This window comes from Tyto alba, unplaced genomic scaffold (genome assembly GCF_018691265.1).
Source record: "Tyto alba isolate M040663 unplaced genomic scaffold, T.alba_DEE_v4.0 Super-Scaffold_1, whole genome shotgun sequence".
In the NCBI taxonomy this organism is placed as follows: Eukaryota; Metazoa; Chordata; class Aves; order Strigiformes; family Tytonidae; genus Tyto; species Tyto alba.
Genome location: NW_024881261.1, coordinates 7,494,645 through 7,512,329, shown reverse-complemented (window position 1 = coordinate 7,512,329; position 17,685 = coordinate 7,494,645).

Sequence of the window (17,685 nt, the reverse complement as noted above, 5' to 3'; positions counted from 1 at the left end):
TAATTGGCATTACTTAGAAGCACAATAGTGAGCCTTACAGCTAGGAGTTCCTTCATGTGGCACACAGATATGAAACTAGGGCAAGGCACTTAACCTCTACTCGGTTTAGTTTGTGAAACAAACAACACTATTTTAACTACTTTTCAAGGATATTAGATAAAATTAATTGGTTTAATATTTGTACAGCAATAAAGGTCTATGTAATTGGAAAGTGGTATAAAACTCTTGATCTTTTAAGTTCTATATTGTGTTGGTTTAACTTTAAAGGGCTAGTTTTGATACTCCGTACTGTATTTAGAATGTACTATTGTTTCATTTATATAAATAACAGCTGATTTTTCAAGCTACTGTAATGAGCCTATTTAGTTGCTATGTATACCAATGCCCTCTACTGGCTTGAAACACAATTGCTCAGCAGAGGGTATCGCTGTTCTCCTTTATTAGGAAAATTGTAATATTTAAATTATTTTCCTTTGAGAGTGGTAGAATTTTGGTTCCATATCCAGGCTGTCTGTGAAGTGCAAGTAGCTGCACCATGGACAAGCTGACACCTGGGTGACTGTTGTGCTACACACGTAATACTGTGCCAGCTTTTTTGTTGTCTTCTGCATGTTTTTGTTCCACCAGATTTGCTATTCTTGCCGTGAACAACAGGCTCATAGGTAGCTATCTTGAGAGGGAAGACACTTACCTGAGACTTGGTCAGTATCAAGCTGCTGTGTAGATGTTCTGTCAACACAATGGCCACCTCTTTAAGGAGCCTCTCTGCTCTTCAGCCTGGTCCAGGGGGTCCAGGGCCTACCTCAGAAGGCAAGGGGCAGTTGTGTTGACAGGCTGTGGTATAAATAACCCTTGAGGCACAGGAGCCACAGAGGTAATGAAGTGCCTTGAGGAAAAAGTCTTAACTATCAAGGTCTGGATCCACTCCCCCCAGCCACAAACCAGAGGTCACGTGGCTGAGGAATGTGTATCCAAAGATAATGCTACCTTCAGAGAACTCTACTTACAGGTAAGTAACTCTTCTTTAAAGGAGGTATCTTTGTGTGGCAGACTGTTTATGGGAGCAATTTGAATTGAACTTTAAATGAAAAAGGCATATCTCTGTAAGTGGTAATAATTTTAGTCATCTCGCTGTGGCTAGGGGTTGTGGAATTCATTAGCACAGATTAACATATAAAGTGGGTGAGATATCTAATAGCAAACGTAGAGGTTTAGGGACCTTAATTCATCACTGAATGAACAGCGTGTACAGTATTAGGGACTATGAAATTTTTAATTTACACAAAGTGTCCAAGAATATAGGGAATAAATTTAAACCCAAAACAGATAATGGAGCTGTGCCCTGCCTAGCTGGCAAGTTGAATTGTTTTTACACTGAGTGAAGAAAGCTAATTATCCCAAGCACAAGGAGACTGCTAAAAATAATAAGATTATAAAGAATAATTTGCTGATATAATTACAACAAAATTGGGTACACACAATCGTCAGATACATGTATTGCTTGACCTGGGCGAGAAAGTGAAATAAATCCTTCCTCTATAGCCTTCGTAAATTTGTTTTTATCATCTCCAAGTGGTGTTTGCACAGGCAGCACAATTTGCATGTGTAATGTGGCTGTACAAATTGACAACAAGTAAATTATTCAAGGAAATAGGCTGGTCGTGGGTCTGAACTATCTCGCAAAGCCTATTCATTTTGAAGAATCACTGAGACGTGAAGCTCATACATCAACCATTTTCTGACAATCCTCAGACTTATTGTCTCCTAAAATGTCATTATGGCTATTATTTATGAAGCTAATTCATTTATTAATATATATTTAACTCTGACTTGTCATGCACCTTAGCAGGCATTCTGTGCACTGCATATTTTTGAATAGATGAAAGAGTTTTGCATGCTTTAATGATTACTGTAAGCTGCTATAGATTTATAGAATGCAGTTTTATTATCTACTTGCATTAATACCTTTTTGTAACTTTTTTTTCCTTAAGGCCATCAAATATAAATGGCAAATGACATATCCAAAAGATTGTATAAAAAGAGATTTTCTCAGAGTTTGTTGAATTTTAGAACAAAATGAGATAGCTAACTGTTAAGGCTTAATTCATTTTTAAGAGTATATAACAATTATGTTGATTTTTGTATATATTGCTAAAAATATAGGATGAAATTTATAAATTTAGATGTTTATTATACTTTTCTCTGAGCACAAGTGGCTGTCTTCTTATTATACCAACAGGGGGAGTACAATTTAGAGGGGGGAAAATATAGCAGATGGACAATAGATCTATGCTGGTATAGTAAACATAGAATATAGATAATTTCCCTCACATAGAACAGTCCTTAGGAAATGAACGGCACAGAGAGTATGGATAATGAGGTTGCTTATGGTTCATGGATTTTTTTTCATCTTGATTCACTTATCTTTAGGGCATATTAAAAGACATAGGGATCGCAGTAACCCTTCTCCGACATCTGCAGAGTGTCAGGAAATTAAAAATCACAGTCTACTATGAGAAACATATTTGGGATAGTTCTAAATTTTATTACACACGCAGAATTCAGATTAAACTTGTAATTATAATAACAAATTGGCTAATTTAAATGCATAGTTATTATGACTGTACAGTCAATTTGACTATTTGCAAAGGCCCATGATTGCAATTTGAGGTTACTGGCCAGTAGCCTGAGAACTGATTTGGAAGTTGTGAGCTCCTGCTGATACCACCTCCTGTTGATACCACCTACAGATTTGATAGGCCATTTGTTCTTAGTCCTTCAGTGTTCCATCCATCTGTAGGATGAGGACAAAAAGTTTAACTTGTCTCCTGGTGGCACAAAGCAAAAACCCATTGTGGTCAAGGAACTTTCTGGACAGAGTTGTTCTTTAGTATTAAAATTTGGAATTATCTTTTTTTTTTTTTTTTCATCTACTACCAGGATATGCTAGGTAGTAAAAGCCATGTGATTATGTTATACTGTGGAATAGACAAGGAAGTATTTCATACTGTATCTTTACCTTAAAATCTTGCATAGATATGTTCATCATGGTCAAAGTCATTTCACCTTAAGCAGGAGAACACAGTCCTCAATGTTCAGAAGTCTTTGCAAAACAAAGAATTACAAACTCCTTAGGTAGCATGAAGGTCATTTGAAGCTAATGTTATAAGGCTAAATATTGTAGATACTCCTATTGGAAAACTCACTTATAACTTTGAATTCTTCAACTTTTTTAGAATGATAACAACACAAAAAGATATATTGGAGCAAACTCAACTGACTGAAATAAAGACATTGTGAGAAACCAACTCAATCCAGACAAGAGCAAAGAAAATAGACATGTGGTTCTGAGTATGTGGTGAATGACTAAGGCTTTTTCGTGTCTGAAAGTTGGTAAGAATAGTAACATTTTGTGCTATAGAAATAGAAGCTTATGTTTTCAAAAGTGTGCTGTCACTTTTGGTACTTACAATTTCAGGTGCCTGCCTTGAGACATCTTAGAAAGTAAACCCAGACTTCCAGAATATTATTTTTTTAACTGAGCCTATTAGAGTGATGCAAATTTGCCCTATGGTAACTCATAATGTTTTAAAATTGATGAAATATATTATTCAACTTGTGCAGCTTAAATTTAAATATCTTTTGCCACTTGAAAAACTTTACAGTGTAAATATTGGTTGGTCTTTTGTATTTCCAAAGAAAAATGGTGTTTGTGGTCAGACTTTCAGTCATTCAGTAATCAACGCCTTCATAATTATTTAACTTGCCAGCCAATTTCAACTAATAGAGATAGATACAAAACTCCCTGCAGGTTTGTTGACTATCACCTGTTAAAGATAGGGACTGAAATGAATGCTGCCACTGAATTAATGTGGAAGACTGATTTCTAGCATATTTTGTGTTAGTTTATAATTAATAAGAGTATTTATGTAATCTCAAAATAGCATGTTAAAAACAAGAATTCATTGTGTTTCCTTGTTATATCTGAACATGTTTAGAGACTTCCCATCTACAGTTCTCACAAATAAAACAGAATTTGAAGAAGAGATTGACTGGATCGTTTAAAAGGAACATTTAATTTCCTCATCCAACAAGAAATTACATCTGCAGAGATACTGTATGCACATCAGACTCTAGTTCATGCCATTACTGTGTACAGTAGTGGAGCTACTTTTTTATTTTGTGGAGATCAAACTTGTACCTGCTACATAATATATTCATTCATCTTTATTCAGTAACCTGTAAAATTCAGAGTGTAGAGAGGGTGCAAATCTGCTTGATAGTTCTGGACCAAATTTTTCAGCTGTGATTTTCTGAGTGGCTCAGCTGTACAGCTGCAGAATGATGTGCAAGGAAAGTGCCCCATCAGACTGCCTGTGCAGCTCTTGCTGCTGCTCCTGATGACACTAATCCATATTCCACTTCTAAGTTGGCTGCTTCTCAGGGAAACGCTGCTGCTTCAACATCTTTTGCTGCTGATCCTGCTTTACATTTTTGGAACAACCCAGGAATTCTCACATCCTCTTTTATAACCAGGGAAAGTAAACACAATTTATTGTGTCATGAAACAAAATTAATGAACCATAAAATCATTATGTATTCTAGCTGTAATGCTTTGTGCTGTGTTTAAGTGTTCATATATTCTGTGATAGTCTTTGTTGGCTACTGTGGTATCAGATGGTATGGATAGCCTAAGTAACCAGCTTGAGATTCCTGCAATGTGTTGGGTCTCTGTAGCTACAATAGTCAACTCATTTTACTGTAGGCTGTATGTCAGGAATAGTCCAGGTAATACCCAGAGGATTGCCTGTAGCTAGCTGCCTGATAATTGCTTGAAAGCTAAAATCAGAAAGGATGTTGTGTGAGCAGCTTCTAAATGCTATAGTTGCTGCAACCAACCTTTACCCCAAAATTGTTTTCCTTTTAACTGTACCAAATATGTATTTTGGAGAAGAAGGTTTGAAGGCAATAGAGAAAAGGAAAAGAAAAGAAAAGAAAAGAAAAGAAAAGAAAAGAAGAGAAAAGAAAAGAAAAGAAAAGAAAAGAAAAGAAAAGAAAAGAAAAGAAAAGAAAAGAAAAGAAAAGAAAAGAAAAGAAAAGAAAAGAAAAGAAAAGAAAAGAAAAGAAAAGAAAAGAAAAGAAAAGAAAAGAAAAGAGAAAAGAAAAGAAAAGAAAAGGAAAAGAAAAAAGAAAAGAAAAGAAAAGAAAAGAAAAGAAAAGAAAAGAAAAGAAAAGAAAAGAAAAGAAAAGAAAAGAAAAGAAAAGAAAAGAAAAGAAAAGAAAAGAAAAGAAAAGAAAAGAAAAGAAAAGAAAAGAAAAGAAAAGAAAAGAAAAGAAAAGAAAAGAAAAGAAAAGAAAAGAAAAAAAGAAAAGAAAAGAGAAAAGAAAAGAAAAGAAAAGAAAAGAGAAAAGAAAAGAAAAGAAAAGAAAAGAAAAGAAAAGAAAAGAAAAGAAAAGAAAAGAAAAGAAAAGAAAAGAAAAGAAAAGAAAAGAAAAGAAAAGAAAAGAAAAGAAAAGAAAAGAAAAGAAAAGAAAAGAAAAGAAAAGAAAAGAAAAGAAAAGAAAAGAAAAGAAAAGAAAAGAAAAGAAAAGAAAAGAAAAGAAAAGAAAAGAAAAGAAAAGAAGATAAAAAAAAAAGAAAAGAAAAGAAAACCCAATGTTATTCATTGGGTAGCACCCTTCATTCCAATGCAGTCATCCAGTCAAGCATTGTCATCCCTTATGCAGCTAAAGGAGGCTAACCATCAAGATACCATGGGAACGCAATAATAAGTTCTATATTGTAAACCTCAGTGATTGATCCCAATCAGATTCTAAGTTTAGTGATTATATTTGCCCCCTAGACAGGTAACTGATTCTTCACTTTTGTTTTAAACATTTACACAATATTGCCAACTTCTGACAGTTTCATAAATAACAGTTGCGTATCAGTAGTGGAAGTTGACATGCCATGTTTTTAATTATATTTGCAAAGCAAGTTGATGTTCTTTGGGGTAGCACAGTCTGTGCAAAAGGTAGGGTAATTGGTGTGTATATTTGGGGGGATGAAAGAGTCTACTGATCACACATTGTTAAGTGGGTGCTATTAAATTTTTTAAAAATATTTTAAATGGCCTTTGATTAGAAATAAACATTTCAGGAGGAATTATTTGTTTAAATAAAAGACGAATTAATGGTTGTAAATCAACAAGCATTTTGGAAAATTTTTCTTCTTAGTTCTACATACAGAGTGTCAGGCAGATCATCATAATTTAGCACATTTTAAATATAGTTTTATTGTATCTCATTATTTTTCAACAGTAATTTCCCAAAACCTTTGAGTTTGGAATGTTGTTAAAAAATTGTTATTTACAATACACGGAATCCTTTTCTCAATAAACGTTGTCTTACACAGAGCTAGCTTCCAAGAGGATATAGGATATATCACCTATATCATCCCTTATCTCCTAACAGCCCATCATTTTTATTGTAAGTACCCAGTGTATTTTCTTCATCCTTTTTTTCTTCAAAATTGCATGGCATTGGTCTGTTTGTTTCTTTTTTTTTTTTTATTTGCTGAGGAAATGAATGTTTTGGTAAGTGCTCAGTTAAATCAGTGCTGAGTACTCTAAATTAAAAATTTAATGTTCCCATTCTAAATTCTTAGTATATCTAGTTACATATATTTCAGCGTCAGAAAGTCCCAAATATGTATTTTCTATATATTGAATTGTGTGTGTGCAGCAGAAGTCTATCTGATGTGGATTTCTGGGTGGGTTTTTTTAAGGTTTGCACCTTCCTTGCAGCCCACTGTTTTGTTAGATTGATTCTTCTAGCCTGTCTGTTTTGGTGTGTGATTCAAAAACAGTCTGGTTTGTATCAGGCCCTTGATAAAACTCAGAAAAACTAAAACTGGCTGGCCTGTCCATTTAGGGTCCCAAATTGAATCCAGTGCTGTTGATCAAGAATCCCCCAAAATGGATGCCTCTTTTGAGTTGTAGGCAGCACTTCGCAAATTCAGTATTGTTTCCTAAGAGTGCTGTGGATTTCTTCATTAACTGGCTGCTGTATTTTGCAGATGGTTGGATCAGCAGGAAGATCTATGCAGCTGTGCATAGTTGGCAGTCAGGTGTGTAATTTTTGCGTTTGTGAGTTAACCATCAGCAAGAAATAGATTTTAAGAGCAATGGGGAAGGGAGGACTTGAGTACAAGGTTAACCTTAATGTTCAAACTTCTTTTTCTACAAATCCAGTGTCAAATTCTCTTTCATAATTGGAAAGCTCAGTTGCCGCTCCTATGGTCTTTTTATGTACACAAATCTCTGTCTTCTTAATAGTAAAGAACTCTTAAAATATTTTGTGTTTGAGTGTGTGGAGTAATACTGTGTGTCTTGGAAGTAACTGAAACATGCAGTAAATGAGCCATGAAGTGGAAAAAGCAAGATGAAAGTGGTGCTGAGACAGTGAAATCCTGTGTAACTTGTTTACGTTATGTTGGGTAGTGACAGGCTTCTGTTTAAATGTGAAACAATCTGACTTTCTCCAAAACTCAAATGAGGTTGTACAAAGAATTTCCCTTTTTTTTTCATGATCTTTAAATTCCTTATATTTTTCCAGTTTGAGACCGTGATGCGGAAGGCCAGTCAAAAGAACAAATTACCAGGGCCTGTAATTTTCCCCTTCCTTGTATAGCAATATGGTATGTGATAAAGAAGTAAGATCTAGGTATACAGCAGCCCTGTCAGCAAGTATTCACTTAAAACTGTATCTCTGAGATGCTCTGCAAGGCATAAATTCTCCCTTTAAGGTAGTATCATAGTGCACTTGATTTTGTCTGTGTCTTAAAAGACAAAATTCCAAAGCAAAATTAAGTTTGAAAAATTATTTGGATGCCAGAGGACTAATTACAAAATTTTTCTGCAAGGTTCAGTTTCCAAGAAAGACCTGTCTAATAAATACGATACTTCATAAGGCTTGCAGAATATTAACAGATATTTAGCCCATGATGGGCCAAAAAAGTTAATTGGTTTTAGGAATATGTCTTACAATAGAAAAATGTTTTGCCTTTACAGCAGTGCTGTTCATAATGATGCTTATTTGTCTGAGCACTCTAGTTATTAGATATTTAAAATGGGAAAAGTGTCAATAAGAAGGAATGGTAGAGGAAAAAACAATGATGTGTGCAAATGCAATGCATTAGAATAAATCCACAGCAGACACTTTTAGAAGCCATATATACTATATTTTATCTTCCTGAAAGTTACAAATATATTTGAGATTGAGATTTTAAAAAACATGCTAGGACCGAGCTGGATTAGGGAGAAATGTTATATTTAATAGTCATCTTTACTAAATAATCCACTCTCCTTTACCATATATTTGATTTCCACTAATTCACATAGGAAATGTTTGGAGATGGTTGCTAAACTCAATCCTGCCCCATACATTATTATTGCAGGACTGTACTGTTTGGTATACTAATCTCAATAATATGTATGTATATATTTTGTTAAACTTCCAGAATCATGTTTCTAAGCATTTGAGGCATAGATCCCATAGGATTATCTAAATCTGACATTTATCTGGGTAAAAGCTAACACATAAAGTGTCATAGTTAATCACACGTGTTTTATACTTTCACTTGGAAAAGAAAGAGTACTGAAAGTGACACACTAACAAATAATATATAATCTGTACACGTGAATTAATCTTTACTTCTTTGTTACTTCTTAAATATGCGACATACATAACTCACAAATACAGCTTGTTATCTTTCTGGTTGAGAATGATGATATTTATTCTAAGTAGCACAATATGTAAATCATCACTGAAAATTTGATTTGGGAGAAATTACCTGCTCAAGATTCCAAAGCATGCTGTTATTTTTTCAGTCATGTGATTCTAAAGTACAGATCTGTGGCAAAACTCTGTCCTTAGTCACACACAGTACAGAAAGTTAGCAGAGTTATGCTGTTATGCTAAATATACTAAAATGACAATTTTCTTTCCATTTCTTTTATTTTACTGCATTTTTGAAAAATTATAATCATGAGATCACATGAGAAATCAAAACACCAAAAGTCTTATTTTACACATCTTCATAAAATCTGAGGACTAGAAGGAACTTCAGGAGTTCATCTAGTCCATCTTCCCTGATCCAAAGGAAGCTTTACCTATTTCATCTTCACCTCACTCTGTCTTACTGTTCTAAATAGTCAAAAGCTCTCAATAAATCTTTAACTGAAATAATTTAGACTGACATTTGAACCTATTCTCCCCTCTACCCAAATTTGAACCATAAAGCATTCTCTAACTTTCCCGTTCCCGAGACAAAATCCAAACACAAGTGTATTAGGAAATATGTTTGCTTCTTAATATAAAAGTCAGAATCTGACATGAAACACCCCATGCAGAATTTGACTGGGAAAAAATAAAAACCATAAACAGAGATGATAAATATCAAGGTCTATTTCTGTGCAAGATACATGAGACTATAGAATAAAAAATGCAACACTGTGTCAGACACAATTCAGTAGGTTTTCTAGTCAGATATTCTTCAAGTGTTGCAAGATAATGTAGGTTCCTAAATGAGTGTTAAAATAACCCTTACCTTGCTTGTGCCTAGAGAAGCCCAACTACATGTGCTATTAGTGTGTAGCTATCATAAAAATAAATTAGCCAGTCTGCATTTTCAGGTTAATCTTCAATTTAATAATTGAATCGGTAATTACTAAAAGTTAATATAATTAGGTGCTAACATTTAATTGAGAATTATTTATTCAGGAATCTTCACTATTGTAACATTTTTCATAGCTCCAAATCATTCTGAGTAATATACTGCATCAAATAAGCTTAACCAGAAATTGAATGTACCTTATTTGGGATTTTGAAGTTTAGGATTTTTAAGCTACTTTTTATCACTAAGGTTCTTGCTGAAACAAAAGAAGAAACAGTTTTTTTGGCAGTCTTTCTAATTATGCTCGTAGTTGAAGTGCCACCTGAACATTTTCAAAGGGCTGAGTCAAGTTATATTGGAAGGGGTCCTACTGTCTCCAGTGGTTGTTGATGAAAGTCCCAAGAGGAGACTACCTCTGAGTCTCTCTCAAACTGACTAAAAGAAGCAAATCGCAATCCCTGATCAGTATTTGGTGATTGCATGTGTGCTTGTACCTTTAGCCTCATATCCAAACATGAATTCGTAATGTGTTCGTTTCAGAAAAAAATCAAAATTTATATCATAGTACATAGGTGCTCTGGCTAATATACCTGAAAACACAGTGATGAAGTGTAAAAATTTTTCCGTACACTATAGTTTCAACAAGTTGCATTTCTTCTACACACTTGAATTTGCTTGAGTTGGCATCATCCTTCTCTCTGCCTGCTGCACTGGTTTACTCACTCTGGTGTTAACCAAAGTGTAAATCAACATACAGCCTGTGAGGTCAGTTAGGGGAGTTTGGATCTGAGTGTGAGCACAAGTCTAGAGTTAACGTGACAATATATGAAGACAATATGTCTCTTTTAGCTAATAGTCAACATGCAAAAGTAAAGGAAATATGGAATAATCACCTTTTGACCTCAGTCCTACTATAAATGAGGTCAATTCAATAGAAGGAAGTATGATAGAACGCAACTTGTGTGTTAAATCCAAATTTTGCATCGCTGATTCAATGTATTCCAGACCACGGTGTGTCTTAGTGAGCAGTTCACAGTGGTTTCACTTGCTGGGTCATCAGAGAAAAGTTGTATTTTTCAGAATGGTGTGAGAGTGTTAAGCTATCTGACTCCCAGGAAAGTCAATATTAATTGTTTATAAAGTAACAATGTAGTGCAGTAGGTTCAATAGAACTTCAGAATTACTTTGATAAATCTGTCAGAGGGAAGAAATATTAAAATCTGTGTACTGTCTGTTTGCCTTTTTTCTTGAAATATAAATTAATTATGACTATATAAAAGTCTTTTACCATAGCTAATTAATCAGAACCTCCTCATAAACTATGTGTCGACAGCACTGTACGTCTAATTATCTTTTTCACTTCAGAATTGTGAGGTTGAATAATGAAGAAAACATTACCTGATGAATTCTTTTATTTTATGATGATATCTCTAGAGACAGAAAAGACAGAGCAGCTTAAATGCCATCTTAAATTACATCTTGGCCTTGGCAAGCTTTCAGCTGGTTTTGATTTGCATGGAAACCATTTTTGTAAGACTCATATTCTCTGAAAAACAGAACTTAAAGCTATAACTAGAATAAATTATCTATAGCCATTTAGGGCTCTATTAAATCTAGATGCTAGGCACCCTTTACACGTACAGAATGCAATGGAACAGCTCTTAATACCCTGTCAACCTGTTCTGTGAAAAGTCGATTGGGCAGGGAAGGTTTGATTTGGCTGGTTTTATTAAAATATCTTTCCCCTCCTTACACCATCATGAACCACTCAGCCTAATTTAAACCAGGCAAATTCATCAATCTGTCTTGCATGTCTATAGAAACAGCTTTTATTTTTCAAAGTGATGACATCTACCCATAACTGTTGGCATGCAAGCTCAAGACACAGTTATTCATACACTGCTGATAGGGAATTGTTCTTTATATGGTATACCAATATAGGGAGCACATTCATGGATTAGATGCATCCATATCTCCCTCTTTTGATTGCATCATCCTCTCTACAGCTAGTTAAGACTTTTCTCTAGGACACAGGGGAAGGGTCAAATCAAATACTGTTAGACTGTACATCTCATTAGTCAAACTTCTAAGTTTGTTATACTTTTATAATTTAGAGTATGTCCACCTGCAGTACCACTGTGGAATGTAAGTATTATTGCATGACATGGGTTCATAAGAATGCCTGTTAGTACAGTAAAATTGTGATCTGGTATGGTCTTATTAATTATTTAGATTAGAGCTTAATTTGATCTAATGTCTGAACTCAGTGCTTGTTTACTGTGGTGTAGACCAGCTAAAACCAAGGGAGCTTCTTTGAATGCGTACTGGTGAGAAAAAGGAAGAGAGTTATAAATCTCTTAAAAGCAAATACTCATAATATTTGAATGAAAGACTTCAAAAACTTAAAAAGAGAGTTGCTCTCTATTTCACCCGCTGTGCTTCCTGGAAATATTGATCTATATCATATTGTCAAATGTGCTTTAAAAATAGGAATGTCTTGTCTAAGCATTGGATTTCCATCTGCAAAGTCTCCTCTCTGCAGATCTTTGCAAAATTATTGGGAAAAGTTGCAATAATACAAAGTGGTTTTTTTCTTGCAGTGCACAGGGGGAAAATAATCCCGAGACATGACTAATTCTAGCTCTGAAATACTGACACTCATAGATATGTACATATGTGAAAAGACTTTAGAAACCTAATAGAGAATCAAATAACTTTTATACATCCTAATAAGCAATCTGAAAATGTATACCATAAGTTCAGATTTAGAGCATGTTAGAGAGTCAGCTAGTCTGACCTCCATGGTTAATGAATTCCATGAGGAGCGAGCAAACACTAAAAATGCCCTGTAGCTCAATGTCTTCAGCCAAAAAGAACTAATCCAATTGACTGAGACCAAAGAAAACGACTGGGGATGTATGGTTCCAGAATGTCTCTGAGGTATTCAAACCCAAGTCAATTTAAGGACTTGTAAGTTAATAACTAGGACTTTACACATAATCCTGTACTTTACAGGTAGCCAGAGAAGGTTTTTTACAACCAGGGTAATGTGATTTTCATGCATGGTGTCAGTCAAAATTTCAGCAGCTGAGTTCCAGACTAACTAAAGTTTCTTCATCAGTGCAATAGTAAGACCTACAAAATTCTGACACGGAATTACATTAGCTAGTTCTAGAGTGGACACAGGCGTGCAAACTTGTATTAGCAAGAGCAAATACCATATTTTTTTCTCTGTGTTTTAAACCAGGAGGAAATAAACCACTCAGTAACTAACTGGATATCAATACTAGAATATATGCCAGCCTCAATTGTTACCTGCAATTTTATCATAAAATCTCACCAATCAATCATGCTAAACTAGTATATTTTGAAGCTTGAAACTTTTGGGAGTCTGTATTAAAACAAACTAGTCACATTTTTTAGTACGTATTGATGGATAGAGTGGGAAATGATTTTCTGACAGAAAAATGGCTGTGATAAAGGCTTGGTTTTTTCCTTTTCATGTTCAAAAAAAGTTAAACTGGTATTTCCAGACACTGCGTGCCTGCTTTAGAATTGACTGAGTGAAGGATACTGTTTTCGTCTTCAGTGGTTGTTGTTGTAATGATGAGCTGGTTTTACCTTAGCAGATGATAAATAGATACATAGACATTTAAGCATAGAGCCACCTGAGTTCATCTTTATACTTGCCTTGGCAGATGAAGCTTGCTTTTCAATAGCTATCCTCAGATATATTGCTGAAAGTTAAGATATGAGAATCAATCATTAGGGATGAAAGCACTGGGTATTTATAGGAGAAAGGGTTATTAAAAGAAGATCAGCAATGGGTTTACCAAGAATAAATCCTGTCAGACAGAATACGACCGAGTTCTTTGAAGGAATGACAAAAGAAATAAATGATGAGAACGTGGTGGACATAATTTATGTAGACTTCAGTCAGGGGTGTAGCCAGCAATTTGAAGTTTGTACACATCCTGGCTGATCCCTTGCCCCCTGCCTGCAGTATCCCCATAATCTCGCACAGCAGACAGGCCATTGCGTATGATCACTAATGCAGCAGGCACACATAGATGTAGATTTGTATCAGAGCTATGCTTTCAGAGCCCAGAAAAAAATGCTGGCCCCAGGAAAAAACAGACTGTATTTTGCACGTGCTGCTTAAACTGACAGTTTTAGAAAACGTCTTTGGTAAGACAAAATCAGAAATACAGGTATCGGCATTATAAAGGAAGAATGGTCTTGGTTAATTAGAAATGTATTTCTGTTGGACATTTAGTAATATTTCTTCTGATGTCTTTCCTCTGTTATTTGAAGACTGAAAATCAAATCTTAATTTTAGGAATTTATATTTTTTTCTGAGTTTTTAAGAGTTTAGGAACTCTCTCCCTCTAGTTCCGGTTTCCAGCACGAAGTCCATAGTATGGTTCCCACTTTCCAAAGGTCTCCTCCACTATGATTACAACATCTTATGTCAAATGCAGATGGCTTCACCATGTTTTGCAAGTATTGCTAATCCATTGAGTTAGAAAATCTTCTGTCAGCTTTCGTTCTGCCTCCCCTGAAAAAGTGAGTGATAATTATACAGGATTTCAACCACCATCCCTGTACTATTTATTAAAGCAAGGCTAGTTTTAATATCACATCCATAGATGGAAAACTATATGGTGATTACTTACTTGTAGTCTTTTCTGATTGCACCTGTAAAGAGTCTGCTTTTCTTCAATTTATCTCATGTAATCTATATATATTACTGGGTGTTATTACTTTCAGTAATGTCATGCTCCTAACTCATTTCTACTCTCCTGCATGTAATTAACTAGACATCATTCTTCCGTGTTTACCTACACCTTAACATTATGCTTTGCCTTATATTTTTTCCCAATTCCTCTGGCTAACTTAGTCTTTTAATTACTATTTCTTCATAATAATAATGTTGCAGCTAAGCTTGAATTAAGTCTATGGCTTTGAAGAGCCACACACGTACAATTTGAATTAAGTTTTAGATCTGAACTTTACAGGTGAACTACACTGGGATACTGAGTCCTGAAACTTTGCATCTGTATTTCTATTTTATAGCTCACCTTAATTTCTGAATAATACGTGTTTTAAGTGCATAATGTTTCTTTACAAAATTATCTGCAACTGAAGCAAATGAGAACGGATTTGTTTGAAGCTGGATGTAGATTTTTTAAATCTGAATTATATACTTTTCCTAGATCTTTACTACTCATCTTATGCTACCAAGTTGCTGCCATGTATAGTATGATTGAATGTAAATACAGAGTACAATGGGTTGTTTTGGTAACATAGTATGCAGAAGATCTAGTAATTCTGCCCTCAGGTGCCCAAACACATGTGATTTTGACCACAAAGGAGCTGTATTCTTGGGTTATTTGGAACAAAATTTGAACCTAACTTGAAAAATACTTTACTTGCAAGATGTTGATCTGTCCTCTAACACTTGATTTGCTTTTAGCTTTTGTCTAGAACACCCAAGTTTTACAAAAATTTGATTTTTTTGCCCCAGCATTTTAAGACATGAAAGATTGGAACAACATGAGGAAAGTCTGTTATGAAAATCATTGCTTTTTCTTTTTGTAGCATATTATCTGTTTGTCTCTTCCCGTTTCTACTAATGCTCACCACTAGACAGCCGGGGAGATTTGTTCAAGTAAGCATGTAATCACGTCCTCTAAGAAGTGGTGAACCAGATTACCACAAGGCGTGCAAATGTTTGACAGATTATTGCTAGCTGTATGCTTGCCTACAAGAGTCAGACCAATCTGTTCTCTCTTCTGTGCTATGTAGGTTCAAATACTAGCAGAATTGTTCTTTGTGTCTTATTATGTAGGCTTCCTTGAATGGCAATGTAATGATATATGGTGGTCTCTCCACCTGAATTCAAGCACTGACATGTACAGCATGTTTGCACTGAATATCAGCAGCTGGGATTTTGTTGTATTTTCATCTTTCTACCAGTGCTATCCTTCAGGGTGACATTATCAAAGTAGAACATACTCCTCAACCTCAAACAGTGTGAATCTTGTGGAAAAAAAAAAAAAAACAAAAACAAATCAAGCAGCAAGATATGTGAAATTCTCATTGAGTTAATGGGCCTCTCTGATTTTTTGCCCAGGAGAATACAAAAATCAAAAAAATTTTAAGCCAAAAAAATCTGGTGTCTCCTGGGTAAAATGTGAGAGTTGAGAAGTATGACACAAGCATTAGTAGCCTTTGTGCCTCTTGATAGCTCTGCTGAATCTCCCAAGACTCTAGAAGTTGATTTGTCAGCTTAACATTAGCTTCAGCCTTAGCTGCAGCAGTAGCTGTTGTTTCACCTTTATCAGCAGAAATGGTACAGCTACTGGAGGGACTGATGTGGTAAATCTTTTTGTGACACCATTTTGTTTTTGCCACTATCTCTAATTGGTTTGCTTGTGCACTCTGCATCCCAAGCTAGATAGGCTGAAAGCTTCATCACACTTTAATTAGAAAAGAGCTGTTTTAAAGTTACAGAGTTGACTAATTTTATTCATCAAGTCTCTAAGGGTCACATTTTCAAGCTGGACCACTTAAAAATGTCATTGGTTATATTTTGCACAGGCTGAATTCACAATACTGCATTATAAGCATCATAATTTGACACATCCACAAAAATGAATGTACGTCTGCAGCTACAAGCAAAACACTATGGGATTTGTGTGCAAAAAGTTAACTGAGGCTGGTTAATATTTACTCCTATCTTTTGTTGTGCTTACTGCTTGCATCTTCCATCTGTTTGATCAAGACTGGATGCCCAGTATTGAGTGGTTAGATATAAAGTCACTCCTTGGCATGACTCCCTCTTTCTTCTTTTTTCTTTTATTTCCTAATCACATTGACTGCAATGACTCTATGGTCTGCAAGTTAAGGCCAGGCATATATCTTAACACGCTGTAGAATCAAGAGTGGCCATACGAGGACCTTAAAGAGTTCTAGGGTATGCTAGACCTATATCAAATGACAAACAGTAAAGTTGATTGTACTGAACTTTCTGGACATCCATGTCCTCATCTATGAGCCGGTATGTGGGAGGGAAAGAGAGAGACAAAGATCGAGATCACCTGAGATGAACTGCACACTTTGCTCAGGGTAATCTTGCAATGTCCTTGTAGTGTCTTGTGGGACTACAGGACAGTCACTATTATCTCTCACCTGCAAATCACTTCCTGGCTTCATTGTAGTCAGAAACATTTCTTACTACAGCAGGATCCAGTTGTTCATTGGCTTTCTCAAGCATGCAATATTATAGCTTCAGACATTCCCCAGAACAGCTTCTATGTGAGAACTGAAGTTCAGTGAAGTATATTGAGATTTTTATTGTTCTGGGTCCTGATTTAGGAGTCTCTGATGCAGACTATTCATTCTGTATATATATATATTTTTTTTTAATTTTATTTTGTCTGCCAAATAAAATCCATTTCCATTATACAATCTAGTACCAGTGAAACTCTGGCTCGGTATTCCAGATAAGTGGTGGGGCACAAAGAGCCACATCATATCTGAAAAACAGACCTCACATATTCAGGTACATTGAATATTTTCTTCCCATAAGCATAGGCACCTTACTTTTTTATTCTCTCAGATACAATAATAAATCTAGCATAGACAGCCTATGTATGATCCAATTTTGTAGATAAAACTAGTCAGCCATGTATTCCCAGGGCTGGTATAAGATGGTGGTAGTAGGAAGCCACTTCTGACATGCCCGAAACAGTGAGAGTTCTGTGATCTACCTGCGACAGAGGAGGCAGCTCTTTATTAGTCCTTTTGCGTTCATGTAGAACTGCAACATTAAATTGCCCTTTGATTTTTAAAGCCTTCAATTTGTTTGTTTCTCTGGTACAAAGAAAATTCTTAAGCAACAGTTAACCTAATCTCTTTTTCTTATTATGGTTTTAGATGTTATCTGTCACAGTATCTTTCTTCGCGTATAAGGATAGAGAGTGGAGCAGGAAATCTATCCTCAACTGATAATCAGCATAGAGGGA